This window comes from Coccinella septempunctata, chromosome 1 (assembly GCF_907165205.1).
Source record: "Coccinella septempunctata chromosome 1, icCocSept1.1, whole genome shotgun sequence".
Taxonomy (NCBI): domain Eukaryota; kingdom Metazoa; phylum Arthropoda; class Insecta; order Coleoptera; family Coccinellidae; genus Coccinella; species Coccinella septempunctata.
This window is the reverse complement of record NC_058189.1, coordinates 14,108,882-14,125,681: the sequence shown is the minus strand read 5'-3', so window position 1 is coordinate 14,125,681 and position 16,800 is coordinate 14,108,882. Positions and strand designations below refer to the sequence as shown.

Here is a 16,800-nt window from a genome sequence, read left to right as displayed (position 1 = left end):
AGGAATAAAACCGGAACCGCATTTCGAATAAATGACATAAAACATGAATTCGTTCGGTTTTTTCATTATTGCTTTATGAAAAGAAATAAAAAGGTTAAGGTTTCTCGGAAGAATAAATTTTAATAGTTATGTGTGTTATGAAGCAAATACCCTCCGGATTACATTTTCCAAGAGGGTGTACATCATTTGTGTCAATATGTTATTTCGAAAGAATTCACAGCTCGACTTTGCATACTTTTAAACACTTTTTTACGAACATTCAGTATGTGCTGAGGGTTTAAAATGAAGAAAAATTGACCAGAATTTAAAATAATTCAGAATCTCGGCAAAGGACACTAAATATTATCACTGAAGGAATAAAAACAGGACCGCATTTCGAAAAAATGACATAAAATATGAATTCGTCCGGCTTCTATTCCCTTGTGACAAGTGTGCCATGCAAAGCGAAAACTGAATTCCTTAGAATATGTTATGTTCTTTTTCATGGCAATAACGAAATTTCTGTAAGGGAGGTGAAAAATATATATTTTGGAGCTTGAATGAAATATCATTATATTCTGAGTACTGCCCTGAAAATATTGATATTTCATGAACCGTTTGGAAAAGCTTCCTGAAGTGAACAAACCCATAAAATTTTATCGAAATCGGACCTTGCATTCTAGAGTTATGGCTATAGCAAATTTAGGTCAATATTCATGAATCACCCCGTATCTCCGAAACTAATAGCCTTAGGATACGAAACAAGCAAATTTTCTAAAAGGTCTGGATGATATAGGTAGTATAATAGATATATGTTCAAGAGTCAATCAAAATTCATGGTCACAATCACAGACACAGGCTCTAAACTGTCATAGAGATATTGATATGTAGATAAGAAGTTGACGTAGCCAGTATTGAGATAATGTGGAGGAAAATTTGGATACGTTACAGTATTACACTCACAAATTTTAACTATTATTTCCTAAGATGATTTGATAAAAGTCTTCCGCGTGAAAAAAGCGAGGTAAGTCCACAAAGTAAGAGTAAGCCTACTGTTTGGCTGCCGTGCTGTGAGACTTTATTTTCCAGAAGTTGGTAACACTAACCCCCGGCTTCACAAAGCTTGATCGGGAAATCAACGCTTGATTGACGAATAAACGTCAATTTGTTTCCTATTGATAGTTCAGTCATGAGTATAGATTAAATAGATGGAACATAAGCTATTTTCCAGACTGTTCATTTTTCCAATAATTCCCACTCCATGCAACCACCAATGAAATGAATTTTCGCTTGCATTCCCCTCCTGATCGCTTCAAAATTTCAAAGACGGCGTGTGCATTTGTAATTGTCAAAATATTATTTCAATCATTCACGTCGTAATATTTTGGAAAATATGCAACGATGTGCCGTAAAAAAGTGTGTTTGAAATAAAAGTGCATTTATACATGGAAGAGGAAAGCGATTCACTTATTCCGGTAAGTTTTTGATATTTTATTCTTGTTTGAGTACACGACTTTATGGAATCAGGGGAGGAAGTTAGGGGACGCCAGGGTCGAATTCTGTTTGAATACGATCTAATGATTTGTGCTTACATTGAAATGTTGAGTTTGTACATTAAAATAATTGATTTAAGTTTTAGTTTTTCAAGAAATAAAACCAGACGACCAGACCAGACTGGGTCTTGAAAACAATTTACACTTCTCTTGTAATTTACACTCCAGACTTCAGTATAATGAGAGAAATTGACTTTAACTGTTCATTTGAAAAAGATGCCATCCCGAGTGAGGTAAGATAGGTACATTAAGACTTTTTTAACTCGCTTTCTTGTCTGAATATCACTTTGTTTGGAATTTTGCAAGTGATTTCTGACAACTTCTAGTTTTGAGGTGAACTTGAAATTTGGTAGATTCTCTTTCTCCTATAATAAATCATGCTTTTTTATATAAACATCCTTCCTGGTTTCAAGACGAACAGTAGAACGAGATTTTAATTGCTTTAACAATGCATTAATTATAGCCAATACTGTGCCTGTCATCAGTACTGGAGTTTTTGAAGAAAATGGAAGGAAAATGGGATCAAAATCATCTAACATGAATGCCAGTTCAGGATTTGCAGAAATGAAAGTGTCTTGTAGTTCAAGAAAAAAACAAGTATGATACATACCCACCCAGGGTGGTACAAAAAATTCTCTATGGTTAATAGAACTCGTCTTAGGAATGAAAATCCATAAAAATGAGTAAAGGTCATGTTTTGAGGCACACGGCGTTGAACCTTTTTTGATAATCAAAAAAGTTTTCTTCATTGGTAACATGTATTTCAACGGCAATGTAAAAATTATGCTACTACTATAATTATGAACACAATATCATGACCATTCAAATGGAGCTCGGATATTCCCATTAGTTATTGAATGAAAATGTCTGTTATCAGGATATTTCGAAATGAAATTTCAGTTGAAAAATTTTTGCAGGAATAAACACGCAGAGAACAGAAATTGAAAAACAGCTAATTGAAGTCGAAACCGATTTAAGACGACGAGTGTGTCGTCAGTACGTCAGAAATAATTTGCTACCCTACAAGCCGTTGTCTATTCATTGGGAGGAAAAATTGAAGATGAAAGCTTGAAAAGCCGAGGCGAATACCTTATGAAAAATTTCTCTGAAGACAGCTGCATGCATAAAAAACATAAATATGGCAATGACCTCAAACAATTTGCTTTGAAGTAACATTATTATTCAGTTAAGGCTTACAGTTTCGTTAAAATTGCTCTTAATTATGATGCACTTCAACACCCAGAAGCACTTTTTGAGGTGGTATAAAAATTTGAAGGGGGAAGCAGGTTGTTGAAGTATTTGAGTTGCTAAAAATGAAAGTTTAAAACATTGCTTATTAGTTGATATGCAATATAACTTAATTGAATTCATAACTGCCCATAAAAGAAAAAAAATGATGCTTTATCACTAATTTAGGGATTCTTTCATGGCTAACTCTATGCAAAAAGAAATCATTTCTTTTTGATTTCACAATCATTGGTAGATGTTTATAGTATAACATTACTTTTTCATTCCGCCTAATCTGTTCAAAAGACTTGAGAATTTCTTCAATGAACAAACTCTTTCAGATTCTCATTATACAAATTCCATAAAATTCAGCTGCTTCCACTTCTATTGATCTGAGAATTAACCATTTTGAAGGGAATTAATTTGATGAAAGTAATTTTTAGTTTTTAGTATATACTTATTGAATAAAATTTCAAATAATCTGTATGTAGGTTAAGGTCATATTGACCATTAGTGTATGGTAACATTGTATTCAAAATAAATTCTTTTTCACACAAGGTGTTTTGGTATTACTAGTTCTATATCCCTTCGAATAGTTGTCATAAAAAAATACTCGAAATCTTTGCATTAAAACATACTTATTTTCCGTTCGATATAAAATTATTGCCGACTATCTGAAATATTCAGTGCAAATAGTTCTGAATCAGCCCCTGTCCAGTTCCCCCACCCAAAGAATCCAAATTCATATTTATGGCAGTATTTTGTGAATGCGTTTTTGTCGAAATGCTCTATCTCCTGTTTTATTAATCTATGGTCATGAGCATTCAAAATATCATTTCCGCATCAAATTATGATCTGTATACATCCATTCAATGATTCCCGATTGCTACTTCTTCAATATATTCAGAAATGAAAATGTTTCAGTGATTTCATTTGGTAAATCGAGTGATCGCTGATCGAGCAATCAAAGTTTTGTGAAACCCACTGTAAGTAGTTGTGGAGGCTGTCCTGAGTTCAACAAGCACCGCCGATTCACGTCATTTTCTAAACTTGCCTCATAGTGTTCGTTTTTGTGAAAAATGTCAATAATCCGCCAAGTACCAAGTGCGCGGTGTCATAAGGTACTTGTCGCGGAAAAAAAACTCCTTTCATTGTTCCATTCTGACTTGTGGCTCCTTACACCCCTGAGACAAAGGGGCGAAAAACATTATGGCAACAGTATTGTGGGAATGCAGGGGGGTAATTTTGATGGATTTTTGCCTCAGGGAGGAACTATTACTGCAACAATATAATGTGCGACCATAGAAAAGTTAAAGAGTGCAATTCAAAACACACACAGGGAAATGTTAACGATGCGAACTCATTTGGTTGGGACTTTTTGAAATACGTTGCATATTCCACAGACTAAGCGCCTTCAGATTTTCATCTATTCACATTCCTGAATACTTGCATGGGTGCATATGTCAGATTGAGCTTAGAATATGCGGCGATTATAGGGTCTCCCATCTCCCTACCTATGTTGAGAGAGTTGAGTCGCTGTTATGGAACTTCCGTCATCAAGAGATTAAGTTTACCCGCCTATCAGTTCTCCTAGGATTTTGATTTTGAGCAGACACGACATGAATAGCTTAAAATGTCGACTTCACTTAAACACAGATTGAAATTCAAATAAACTGTTCCTAGCATTGACATCTGCTTTGTTTATGAAGTGAAATAAGGAGGGCAAAAAAACCACGAAATACTCCATTTCAACTGAATTGAAAAAGCGTTATCGACATAAATTGGCGATTTTCTTTCTTTAACGCCAATTATTATTATTGTCAAAAATGTCGGTTGCCTCCAATGCCTTCAAATGATACATTCATATCAAATAACTATGGTCCGTCAAAAATGCACGCTGGCATTGATTACTCTTTCCAACAGAATAATAGGATCGAAAACACAAAACAAAAAAAGTTATTTATACAAAAATCACAGAAGTCCCTGTGTAATAATACAATCCTCGAAGTGGTGAAAAATTAGAATGTGACTTCTGTGTGGGTATCATGACCTTTTCACCAACAATCACAAAATTTTAGGGGACACATTTACTCATAAGCATTTGATATACAAATCATTTTTCACCAATCAATATTTTAGAGACATTCATGACCATTTGCAACTAATTCAAGGAAGGCTTAACGTTTAGTCATACCTACTTATTTAAATGATTGCTATGGTAACTGTTATAGAAATCAGAGGAATCAAAAGGACACCGGGAAACCCAAAATTTAATGGAATTTCTAAACAAGCAGACAATTAGTTTTAACTAATGAACTTGTCCCCGTCTGGGCACTGATCTTGGGGGGGGGAGATTTAATTGGATCTCGTTGCTTACTAGATGGCGCTCGAGTATTCAATAGTACTGAGAAGCTCCTACTAGTGTTCAACTACAATTCAATTACAAGCGTTTTTCATCGGAGTGTGAGTTGTGTTGCTCTGACGAGGCCAAAGTAGACCGAAACCATGGTCTTCTCTTCTTTGATGGAACGATCTTCCTAACGATGACAAGTCGGCTAGTTCGATTGAAATCGTAACACGTTGATATTCGTATCAGAGGGTGCTATGCGTCTGAAATAATTCTTATTATTGTTTTTAACCTTCCGATGGCTACTAGAAAACTTTTTTTTGCAGAAAAACGTGTGACGTTTGATTCACTACTATTAGGACACCCTGTATACTTTTCAACATGTAATTAACTACATATATCTTAATCTGACACGCTACAGTATGTACAATGATCGTTTTTTGTTACTATTCTGACAAAGGCTGACCTAGATAATTCCCCCTATATTCAGGTCTAATTATTGGTAGAGGTACTATACAGGGCCCAAGGTATCTCCCCTTATCCGACACGCTCGAGTAAATCCCAAATTTCTCTCTTGGGCTCCCCAACTATTATGCTGAGCAGCATGAACCCATCATTAGATGAGGGCTTCTTCAGATGCTCTTGGTGAAAGAAAGAATAAGACATTATTTTCTACAGTTCAGTGAATTCAATTGTGAAAAACATATTTTCTTCTATAAATCTACATAACTAACACAATTGAATCCTGAAATTTTAGAATGTAACTAGTGAATTTTCGTGGAATTGATCGATTAAGCCATGGAATTATAAAAACCAACTTTCCATAGAGGTTCACCCCGACACAATACCTATTAAAAATTTGTGAACCGAGCTGAATTCGAAAAAGGACAAAATCTTTCATTAGTTGAGAGGAATACACTCAAATCAGTTCAGCCGAATATGAAAAAAATCAGCTTGGTGAATGATTAATATTTTTCCAGAATGAGTGAGTAAACCCTATTATCCACACGATTTTTACAAATCCCCTGTAAGCTCAGGCTAATAAAATAAAATGACGTACCTAAAACGTTCCTGGCATACAGAAACGATTCTGATGCCCAATCAGTGGTCAACAGACGTCGAAAAAGTGAGGACTGGTCTGATATGGATATTCACGTGATTGAAAGTCCGACGTCAAAGCTGAATTTCCTCCCGAAATCAACATGAAAGTGATTGGTTTATTCAATTTGTGCAAACATGACATGAATTTATTTTTCGGATTCACCTCAGATGTCATGCAGGCATTCCGAGTCATTCGCTTGACAGGAGAAGACGTGCTACAGTGCTCCTAGTGCTATAAAAGAGAAAGCGGACGAGAAAGTCACAGTGCCGTAAAAGTGAAAGCGGAGGTGAAAGTGCCCACTAACAAAGCTACGGAATATTTGATTCCGTCTGTGGAGTTTTTGTAGGTTCTATATTTGTTATCGGAATTTTAATTCGTTAAAATTTCCAAAGTTGGTGTTCATCCTAAGTGTCCAGAGGATTTTTTCTCGTTGGTACTGCAGAAAACATCAGGTGAGCTTATTTTTCGTATCTTTCTTTCGGATTTCTCTCATAGCGTAGAGAATTTTTGATGAGTCGTTTTGTTTTTATGCATGAGATACATTTTTCTTTTTTGTCTTGAAAAATTTTATTTCCAATTTCTTTGAGTAGCAAAGTAATTATTAATTAGATTCTAAAATGTCTGACCATTCGGACTGCGATTCCGTAATGGAAGAAGACGCGCCAGAGATCGCTAATGTCGTGTCCGAACACGATATTTTGAGAGAGGAGAACGCAAGTTTGAAAGCGAGGGTGAATGAGTTAAATAGATGCGTATCTAGCTTAGTTGCTGAGATTAAAAATCTCAGGGAGAGGCTCGAGTTGCAGGAGGGAAATAAGGAAAGTTACTCCAAAGCACTCAAGAAGAACATTATTTTGAAAAATGTCCAAGAAGTGAACTTACCGGTTCAAAAACAGAAGATGGAGGTGTTCAAAACCCCTCAAACCAAAATTTCCCCACCCGCCAAAAGAGTGAGAAAGGATAGCTCCTCGTCAAATGAAGATACAAACAAGAAAAGAGTCTTGGAAACCCCAGACCAAGAGAAAACCACTCCAGTGGAGAGAAAAGAAAAAATCCCCCCTGTCACCCTGAGAGGTACGTCCGAATGGACTTCAATTTCGAACGCGTTAATGCGAAACGGTATTAAATACCAAAGAGCGACGACAGTAAAGGACGGTATAAGAATCGTCCCACAAAGCGCCGATGATCATAGAAGGATGACGGACTTCCTTCATAAAATAAATAGGGAGTTTTACACTCTTCAACGGGAGGAAGAAAAGAAAATATACGCGGTAGTGAGATACCTACCGCTGGATGCAGATATCCCGACGATCCTTGACGACCTCAAGGATCAAGGGATCGTCGATGCTGAGGTCATAAGGATGACCTCAAATAAAACAAAACAGCCGATGCCCTTATTGCTGGTTAAAACCCAGAATAAGGATATCTTCGAGGTGAAAAGGCTCTACAACATGAACTGTGTTGTTGAACCTAAGAGAAGGACGATTGGGCCTGGACAATGTTACCGCTGTCAGCGATATGGACATGCCCAAAGTAAGTGCACTTTTCCATGGAGGTGCGTGAAATGCTCCGGTAATCACAGCTCCAAGGAGTGTACGCTTACCAGGGAGAACGAGGAGCGAAATGCCTCTTGTGTTCTCTGCGGAGAGCAAGGACATCCAGCCAGCTACAAGGGATGTAGCGAATGGAAATTGGTCACTAAAAAGACCAAGAGATTGCCAAGATCGAACCAGACCAGCTCGAGGCCAACACAAAATACACCGAGGCCATCCCAAAACTCTTCGGAAGTGAAGAAACCCCAGGAAACTGCAACCAAAGTGGTCAAAGACACGGAGAATCCAGAGAAAAGAAGGAAAAGTCAAAAACCGTCAAAAAAGCCGAAACCAGGAAAGGAATTTCTGGAATCACTGAGGAACTAGATAAGTTCACGAAAAACCTCCTCAGCACGATGATGCACAATCTGGAGAAAGAGATTGAGAAGAAGATGCAGCAAATTATTAAGAATATTTAATGGCTGATACGACGAAAAAGAACAATCTCATAATTGTCTCTTGGAACGTCGAAGGATTGAGAGCCCGCAGATCAGAATTCGAAGAACTGATTGAAGAGAAGAGACCGGATGTCATAGCTCTCCAAGAAACAAGACTTAACGCCAACGTTCGGATAGCATTTCCCAATTACGATATCTACAGAAATGATAGACCTAACAGCACAGGTGGCGTTGCTATACTGGCTAGAAAGAATATGGATCACCATTTCGACCAAATATTCAATGGACAAGAAGTAGAAGCAATATCGATTATTGTGAATACTAATCGAGGACAAGTGAAGATTATTTCAACTTATAAATCACCGGATAAGGACATGCTGGAAGAGGATCTAAAAATACTACTAGAAGGAAGACACCCTAAAATCATAATTGGTGATCTCAACTGCAAATCGCAGGAATGGAATAGTAGAGTGGAAAATACCAACGGGAGAAGACTGAAGATTTATGCTGAAAAACTTGATGCAGTTGTAATAGGACCTGATATACCGACCTACATACCAAGAGTAAATGGACTACCTGATGTACTGGACATTGTCGTAATGAAAGACATCACTGAAGAAATCAGCATTGATACAATAGAAGACGGAACTTCAGACCACAATCCCATAGAATTCATAGTGGGGCATGGCCCAAGAAACGAAGAAGAGACACAAACCAAGGATCGCACAGACTGGGAGAAATATAAGAATTTACTTCAGGAAAAAATCACGGAAATTCCCCAAATAAACACCCGGGATGAATTAGATGAAGCAGTTGAAAAATTGGAAAATCAAATAAAAGAAGCCTATGAAGAAAGCACCAAGAGAATAAGGAAACCAATTCCGAAACATTCACACGGAGATACGCCAAGGGATATAAAGGAACTTATAAAAAAGAACAGAAGACTCAGAAAAATCTACAGAACAACAAAAAGAGAAGAAGACAAGAAGAAACTGAATAAGCATAGCCAGATATTGAAAAATTCTTTAACAGAACTGCGTAATAGCAGATGGCACCAGAGATTAAGGGAACTGAATACAATAGATCACTCGGCTTGGAAAATGCAAAAACGCTTACGACGAGAACGGACAGTTATACCTCCACTGCATGGAGCAAACGGAATGGTATATACGAGACTTGAGAAAGCCGAAGCACTGGCCGACTCAATTGAGAGAGAAGCCAGAATAAATTACAGAAATGATGATGACAATGAAGATCTAGAAGAAGAAGTGGAGGCAAACGAAGAACTGATGATGGAACCACCGGAAACCGAAACCATTCCAAAACCGGCTTCACCAACAGAAATCAAAGAGATCATAATGAAATTGAAAAACAGGAAAGCGCCGGGAGAAGATAAGATAACGAATTATATGTTGAAGAAATTGCCTAGAAAAGGAATAGCAGCCTTGACGAATATAACAAACGGAGTGATGAGGACCGAATACTACCCAAAGAGATGGAAAACTGCAGAAATGATAGTTTTCAACAAGCCTGGAAAGGAACGGAAATTTCCTCAAAATTATAGACCAATCAGCCTACTATCAGCACTAGGAAAAATCGTCGAGAGGGTTATCGCTAAAAGGCTGAATGAGGAAACAGAAATGTTGAAGATAATTTCACCTGAACAATTTGGATTTCGACGAGAACATTCGACTGAACTCCAATTACTACGGCTCATAGAATACGTCACCGAAGGAATGCAGACCAAACAGGCCACAGGATTAGTTCTGATGGATATCGAGAGAGCTTTTGATAGAGTATGGCACGAAGGCCTAATCTACAAGATGAAAAAAGCAGGATATTCGACCAAGCTGTGCAAGATTATAAGGAACTATCTGAGGAATAGAAACTTTTATGTGAAAATAGATGGAGCAACCTCTCAAACCAGACAATTAGAAGCGGGAGTGCCTCAAGGATCGGTACTTGGACCTCTGCTTTACGTAATATACGTCTATGATATCCCGAAGAATGCTAGAAATATGCTCACCTTGTACGCAGATGACACAGGAATAGCGTTCAGACATCGACGCCCAGAGATCATACACCGGAGACTGCAGGAAGCCATAGATGAATTACTCAAATGGTGCATCAAATGGAAAATACAAATCAATGGAAGAAAGACTCAAGCAATATTACTGCAAAAGAGAAGATTGGGGATGGAAGAAAACCTTGAAGTTGATGGAGAAGAGATTGAATGGAAAAATGAAGCAACATACCTAGGAGTGACGCTTGACAGAGGACTTACATGGAAAAACCACATCAAATGTGCAGTTGATAAAACAAAAGCCGCAATGAGTAAACTTTATCCACTCATAGGCAGAAGAAGTCATATGAATAAGAACATCAAGTTGACGATGATTAAAACAATTGCGCGACCACAACTCACATATGGCTCGGCGGCATGGGGCTTCGCAGCCAAGACCCACATCAAGAAAATACAGGCCACTGAAAATAAACTCCTTAGAATGGCGATGGACGTACCCTGGTTTGTTAGGAACAAACAAATCTACAAGGACTTGGAATGGGAACCAGTTACAGAATTTATGAAGAGAAAGGCGGAAAGGATATTCGACAAAGCCAAACAACATCCAAATGAGGAACTACGAAGATTGGTCGACTACGATCCAACGGAAGAAGCTAGAAGGTCAAGAACCTACCACCGAAGACCCAGAGATCAGTTAAGGATTTAAATGTAACCAAAGAAGAGCTTAACCTATAAAAGCTATAGGCAGCATACAAATATCAACACGACTACGATCGTGTGAGAGTCCAGAAACCATAAGAGGCAACTGGTTAATAGGCAAAATGCCCGGAACCTATGAAGAAGCAGTTAAGGGTTTTTAGTGGGTCTCGAGCTCAGAGAGTGAGAATCCCCACACTGTTCCCCCTCAGGAGAGGGTGTGTTCGTCTGTTTGCAGATTTTCCCCCTGCTACACCAAAAAAAAAAAAAAAAAAAAGATGTCATGCTACGCACAGTAAATATTTTCGGAGCCGTACAAAGCAGAGATAGAATATTTACGGCCGGTTTCATAATCAAACCTAAAGCCGCTTTAACTTTAAAGCTTCCTTTAACCCTACTAACGGCCGGTTTCATAATCAAACCTAAAGTCGCTTTAATTTTAAAGCTTCCTTTAACCCTACTAAAAATGACAGTAAAGGAAACTTTGAGTTTAAAGTGACTTTAAATATGATTATGAAACTGGACATAAAAATGACAGTAAAGGAAGCTTCAAGCTTAAAGTGACGTTAAATTCGATTATGAAACTGGACGTTAGTGCAGTTTATTAACGTTCATTGTTTTTCCTTTATTTGAATATACCAGGAAAGGTGTAGGAATATGTTGATGCATACAGGATGTTTATATTGTTTACTTTTAAAAGGGTCCTACTCTAAGAGGAGATCATACAAAGGACATGGAACAAAAAAATATTTCACTTTTGTCTATAAAATCAATTATACTTAAGTCATTCTTCTTGTTCATCAAATTTGAAACAAAACAGCATTGAGTTTGCTACATGGGTGCCAAAAAATTCTAATTGCAAGCGTGGTAAGGAGATGAATATCCTGATTCTGAAGTGAATAAATTTAGTCACATTTTTCGCTGGTTTTATTGATGAAATAGTTTTTTCCTAACAAATGCGGAAAGTGGTACTTGCCCCCATGAAACTGCCGTTGCAAGCTGTTGAGGACACTTTTTCAAGAGTTAAGATCAATATTTTTTCCACAAGCGCTTGATATATTTCCATTTATACGTAACTTTTACACTCACAGAGCTTAAATCCCATCGAATTTTGCTTTTTTTTTTGTGTAGCAGCGGGAAAATCTGAAAGTCAGACGAACCACCCTCTCCTAAGGCGGAACACGTGTGGGGATTCTCACTCTCCTGAGCTCGAGACCCACTAAAAACCCTTAACTGCCTCTTGAATATTGGTTCCGGGCATTTGCCTATAAACCGTTCATCTCTTAGTCGGTTTTCTTCTCGCACACTATCGCATCGTGCTGGGATTTATGTGTTTATCCTCTAATGGATAACACTTTATTGGATTTTTCAATAAGTTTATGTTCTCATTTTAATCTCTTCTTAATTGATCTCTTGGTCTCCTTCGGTAAATTCGCATTTCCTTTTTGTCTTCCTCTGGGTCGTAGTCCACTAGTCTCCTGAGTTCTTGATTCGGATGGTTTTTCGCTGTTTCGACTAATTTCTCTCCTTTTCTGTTCATGAATTCTTTTATGGTTTCTCATTTTTTATAAATCTGTCTATTCCTGACAAACCAAGGTGCATCTATTGCACATCGTAGCAGCTTGTTTTCAGTGGCCTGAATTCTTTTGATATGACTCTTTGCCGCGAAACCCCAGGCAACTGATCCATAAGTCAGCAACGGCTTTGATTATCTTCAATTTTGTCTCGTTAGACATGTGGCTTCTTCTTCCTATCAGAGGGTAGAGTCTATTCATCGCTGCTTTCGTTTTGTCGATTGCTTGTTTGATATGACTTTTCCAAGTAAGTCCTTTGTCAAGCGTTATTCCTAAATATTTGGCTTCATTTTTCCAGTCGATTTCTTCGCCGTCAACTTCCAGTTTCGTTGTGGGTCGCAGTCTTCTCTTGTGTAGTAATATTGCTTGGCTCTTTTGTCCAATGAGCTTGATTTTCCACTTCCTGCACCAGTCATTTGTTTCGTCAATCGTTTCTTGTAGAACTCGTTCTATTAATTCTGGGTTGCGGTGTCGAGTTGCTATGCCTGTGTCGTCAGCATATAACGTTAGCATGGTTCTTGGATTTTTCGGAATATCGTGGATGTATATGTTGTACAGAAGTGGCCCAAGTACTGATCCTTGGGGTACTCCAGCCTCTATATCTCATGTTGAGGACCATTCGCCTCCCACTTTCACGTAAAATCTTCTATTTTTAACATGGAGAACGTTTGGAATTGATGGACCTTTATTCAATACTGGCAAGCGCTACTAAGTAATATCGAGTAACACAGCGACTCCTCATTATTAATTTCTATATTTTTCATCTGACTTATCCTTCAAATTGTGAATGTGTTAAGGAATCAATAAATATATCATTATTATTATATCATAGCATTAAAAATAAACAGTGAATAGCCATATATACGAGCCAGTTGTCTTGTCAATTTATTGTTAATTTATGTAAAATTTTTGTTTGAAGGTGAAGTTCCTCTTGCCTTGAAAGTCCCTCTGATGATTTTGAATGACTTCCATTGATGCAAGATGATTTCTTTTGAAGAATTTAACATTCTTGTAATTATCCGTTAATTCTTTCGAGAGATACCCATTCCCTACCACTGCATCAAATGCATTTCATCTTTGTGTTGATTTATTTTGAATTCTATAACTGATGTCTTCAACCTTTAGCCGAGGAGGATAACCAACATGCAACTGCTTATGTTGCATATTAATTTTTGGAATCCCTTCAATCAGTTTGTGTAAATGTCAATGATGTTCATCACATATTTTCTACTTTATATTTTCCGAAGAAATTACACATTGTGCTAAAATACGTAAGTACTGAGACTTTTACGTAAAGCGGACAACAAAGCGCTGATTTAAAACCAAAATATGTTTTGACCATAGACTTATAATCATAACCTCACATTTTCGTACTATACAGAGTGCAATGTGTCAAATTTCCATGGCCAGCCGAGTGCTAAAATAAAAGTGAATATATTCCTATGAATATACATGAATTTCAAAATACAAAATGAGTGGCGAGCCACACAAATCACCTCGGCGAGCTCCTTGTAGCTCGCGAGCAAAGGGTTGGCGACCACTGGTCTATAATTTTGCTTGGTGCTTCACCATGAATAAGAATCATATTTAGGGACGCCACAGCGATACGATATTTTGTTGCTTAGAAATGCCTGTTGCTCGGCAACAAGACGACACAATGCTTTTTGTATTCACGAAAGATACACGCTGGATATATCGGATCGTTGTCGCGTCGCTGTTGCGTTGCTTTGGTTGGACAAGGCCCTTAATTTATTTGCAAGTTACATCATTCACCAAGACTGGTAAAACATGTCGTAAAATATACAAATAAATATCTCCTTTCAAATTATTTGGCAGCACATAATACCCGATAAATGAGTCATTTAGAATTTCCAATACAGAGATGTAGACCATGTAGTCCAAATCCAATTTTTCGACATAGGCGATCCTCCGGATCACCGCTACTTTTTTCGAATACCGCAATTTTGGACCATAAAGGAGTACTTCATCAGCTAAGACAATTCTATTGATTTGTGAACTACATAAAATTTCCTGAATATTGAGCTGTATATGGTTCTGTAGGCCCAAAAATTCCTGAAATACAGCTTTTAAAATTCAGTAAAAATCGTTAAAGCCGCTTACAAATTGCACTTTTCTCGGATTTCGCCCTTTTGGACCAAGAAGGGGTACTTTTTTGATAGAGACAACTCCATTCGTTTTCAAAGGACATAAAATTTCCTGAATATTGAGCTAAATATGATTACTGTAGGCTTAACAGTTTCCGAAATACAGATTTTGAAGTTTGGGGAAAAACCCTTGATAAAACTGCAACAATCCTTAGTATAGATAATAAAAATTCATTATTAAGGCGTAACTCATGGGGATTTAAACTAGATAACAAGTAATTAACACATGTGATGGCTGCGTCTGCATTCCACGACTGAGATTTGAAGCATTTAAGTGCTCTGGGTTCGGGAAGAGGCACATTCAATATTTGCTTGCTGGCTGCTGGATGAAGTATGTTGATACTGTGAAGAATTTACCAGCATTTAATAAAGTCAGGAAATTCCGTAACTCTTTTAATCATATTCAACGGGGATATAGCTCAGTGGTAGAGCATTCGACTGCAGATCGAGAGGTCCCCGGTTCAAACCCGGGTGTCCCCTTTGTTTTGCACTCGACATGCCTCAGCAAAAAACTACACAATCATTCGAAACTTATGTAAACATTTTTATTTGTTTCTCATTTGTAAACGTCAGTTTCCAAAAACACAATATTAATCAAGAAAGTTCATTTTAGCAAGTCACTAACTTGTAAAACTGACAGTTAACTTGCAAAATTTTTACAAGTTAGTAATTTGCTAGACATTTCGATTTTTTTGACCGAATCATCGACATAACTCATCGCAATTTCGGTGCTCTTCCACCCTCCTGCACGTTTTAGTGCTAAAATATCTCCACCCGAATCCGCAACCATAGTGGCTCCAGTTCTGCGAAAAGAGTGGCCGGTGTATAACTCTGGGTCTTTTAAACCTAAATATTTCGCTATTTGCTTTGGGACACCACCAGTAGTGTGCTGGCCAGCATTAAGGGAAATGCACTTTCCATGTCGGTATGTCAAAAAAAATCTTAGGCTTTCTGTTCCAGGAGACCGAAGATTTACATATTTTCTGAATAACATGCAGGGCTTGAAGCTGCAGCCATCATCGGTTATGGTAAATCTTCTTGTTGTTAAATTTTTTGTTTGACGCAATGTCACAATAACGTATTTTCCCATATCTTCTATATCATTCATGTTTAAGGAGAGAATTTCGTCACATCGTCAACATCCAAAAATCCCAAATATTGTTACAATTTTCGCCAGCAACCACTGGTCATCAAGAGCATATAAAAGAAATTGTTCAGCCTCTTCTTTACTTAATACTTTGCCTTTTTTGGCGTATAACGCTCATTTTTTCGTTTCGAAACGCTATTACCTTTTGAAATCTGCAAATGACAACTAAGCGTCATATTTTTCAATAATTTTTTTAAGGAAAACCAATCTGCGAACAGGGGCATTTTCTTTCATTTCCAAGCAGCTTCTCAGCATAGACCATTTTGCCCATAAAATATAAGGGCTAAATCTAGCTGATAGTTGATTCAAGTAGACCAACAAAACATCTTCAGTTACCCCAATCACACTATTTTTGTTTTGCCACTTTTTGAAGTCGTCGTATTCTCGCTCGTACCTTGAAGCTGATTTTGCAGGTAATAAACTTGAAGCTACACTGCTGGCTGCCTCAATAATGTCTTTTGGTACATTCATTTTCGCTTTCGCCAAAACAAATGTAAAGAAAAATAAACAGACATGTTTATGACAACGCTTCCATAGCTTACATTCGCGACAAATTATTGAGATTTTTTTGGAATTTATCTAACCTTTTTACAAATGAGAAACAAATAAAATATAATGCAATACAGGCAAGGTAACGGGTTTTACTGGCTCAAGGAGGTAACTGACTCGCCTGCGGCTCGTCAGTTATATCCTCCATTCGCCAGTAAAAACCCTATAGTCTATCCAAATCCGAGAGGCCAGCGTAAACACACTGACTAACGCGTGATCTTATTTAAGGTACTCCTCTTATTGGTCAAAGCTTCAGGAACGCCATGTTTGCAGGTGGGAGTAATGCAGAACCGCATTACGTTTGATTCATTGATTGTATGCGAATTGTTGTGTAGAACTGCAGAGATCATTCATTGCTTTTTCTTTCGTAAATTGGTTTATAGTTGTAGCAAGTTATTCAAGTTACAAGCATTTAAGATAATGTCGAGTACTGATACTGCTGAGGAAT

The 16,800-nt window shown here is 37.5% G+C and overlaps 1 non-coding gene across 1 annotated transcript; it reads left to right on the top strand.

Annotated features, from left to right (window-relative positions):
• The first annotated feature begins 15,064 nt into the window (after positions 1 to 15,064).
• Positions 15,065 to 15,136, top strand: Trnac-gca. Its single transcript has one exon. It is a non-coding gene; the product is annotated as a tRNA-Cys (tRNA).
• Positions 15,137 to 16,800: the final 1,664 nt, after the last annotated feature.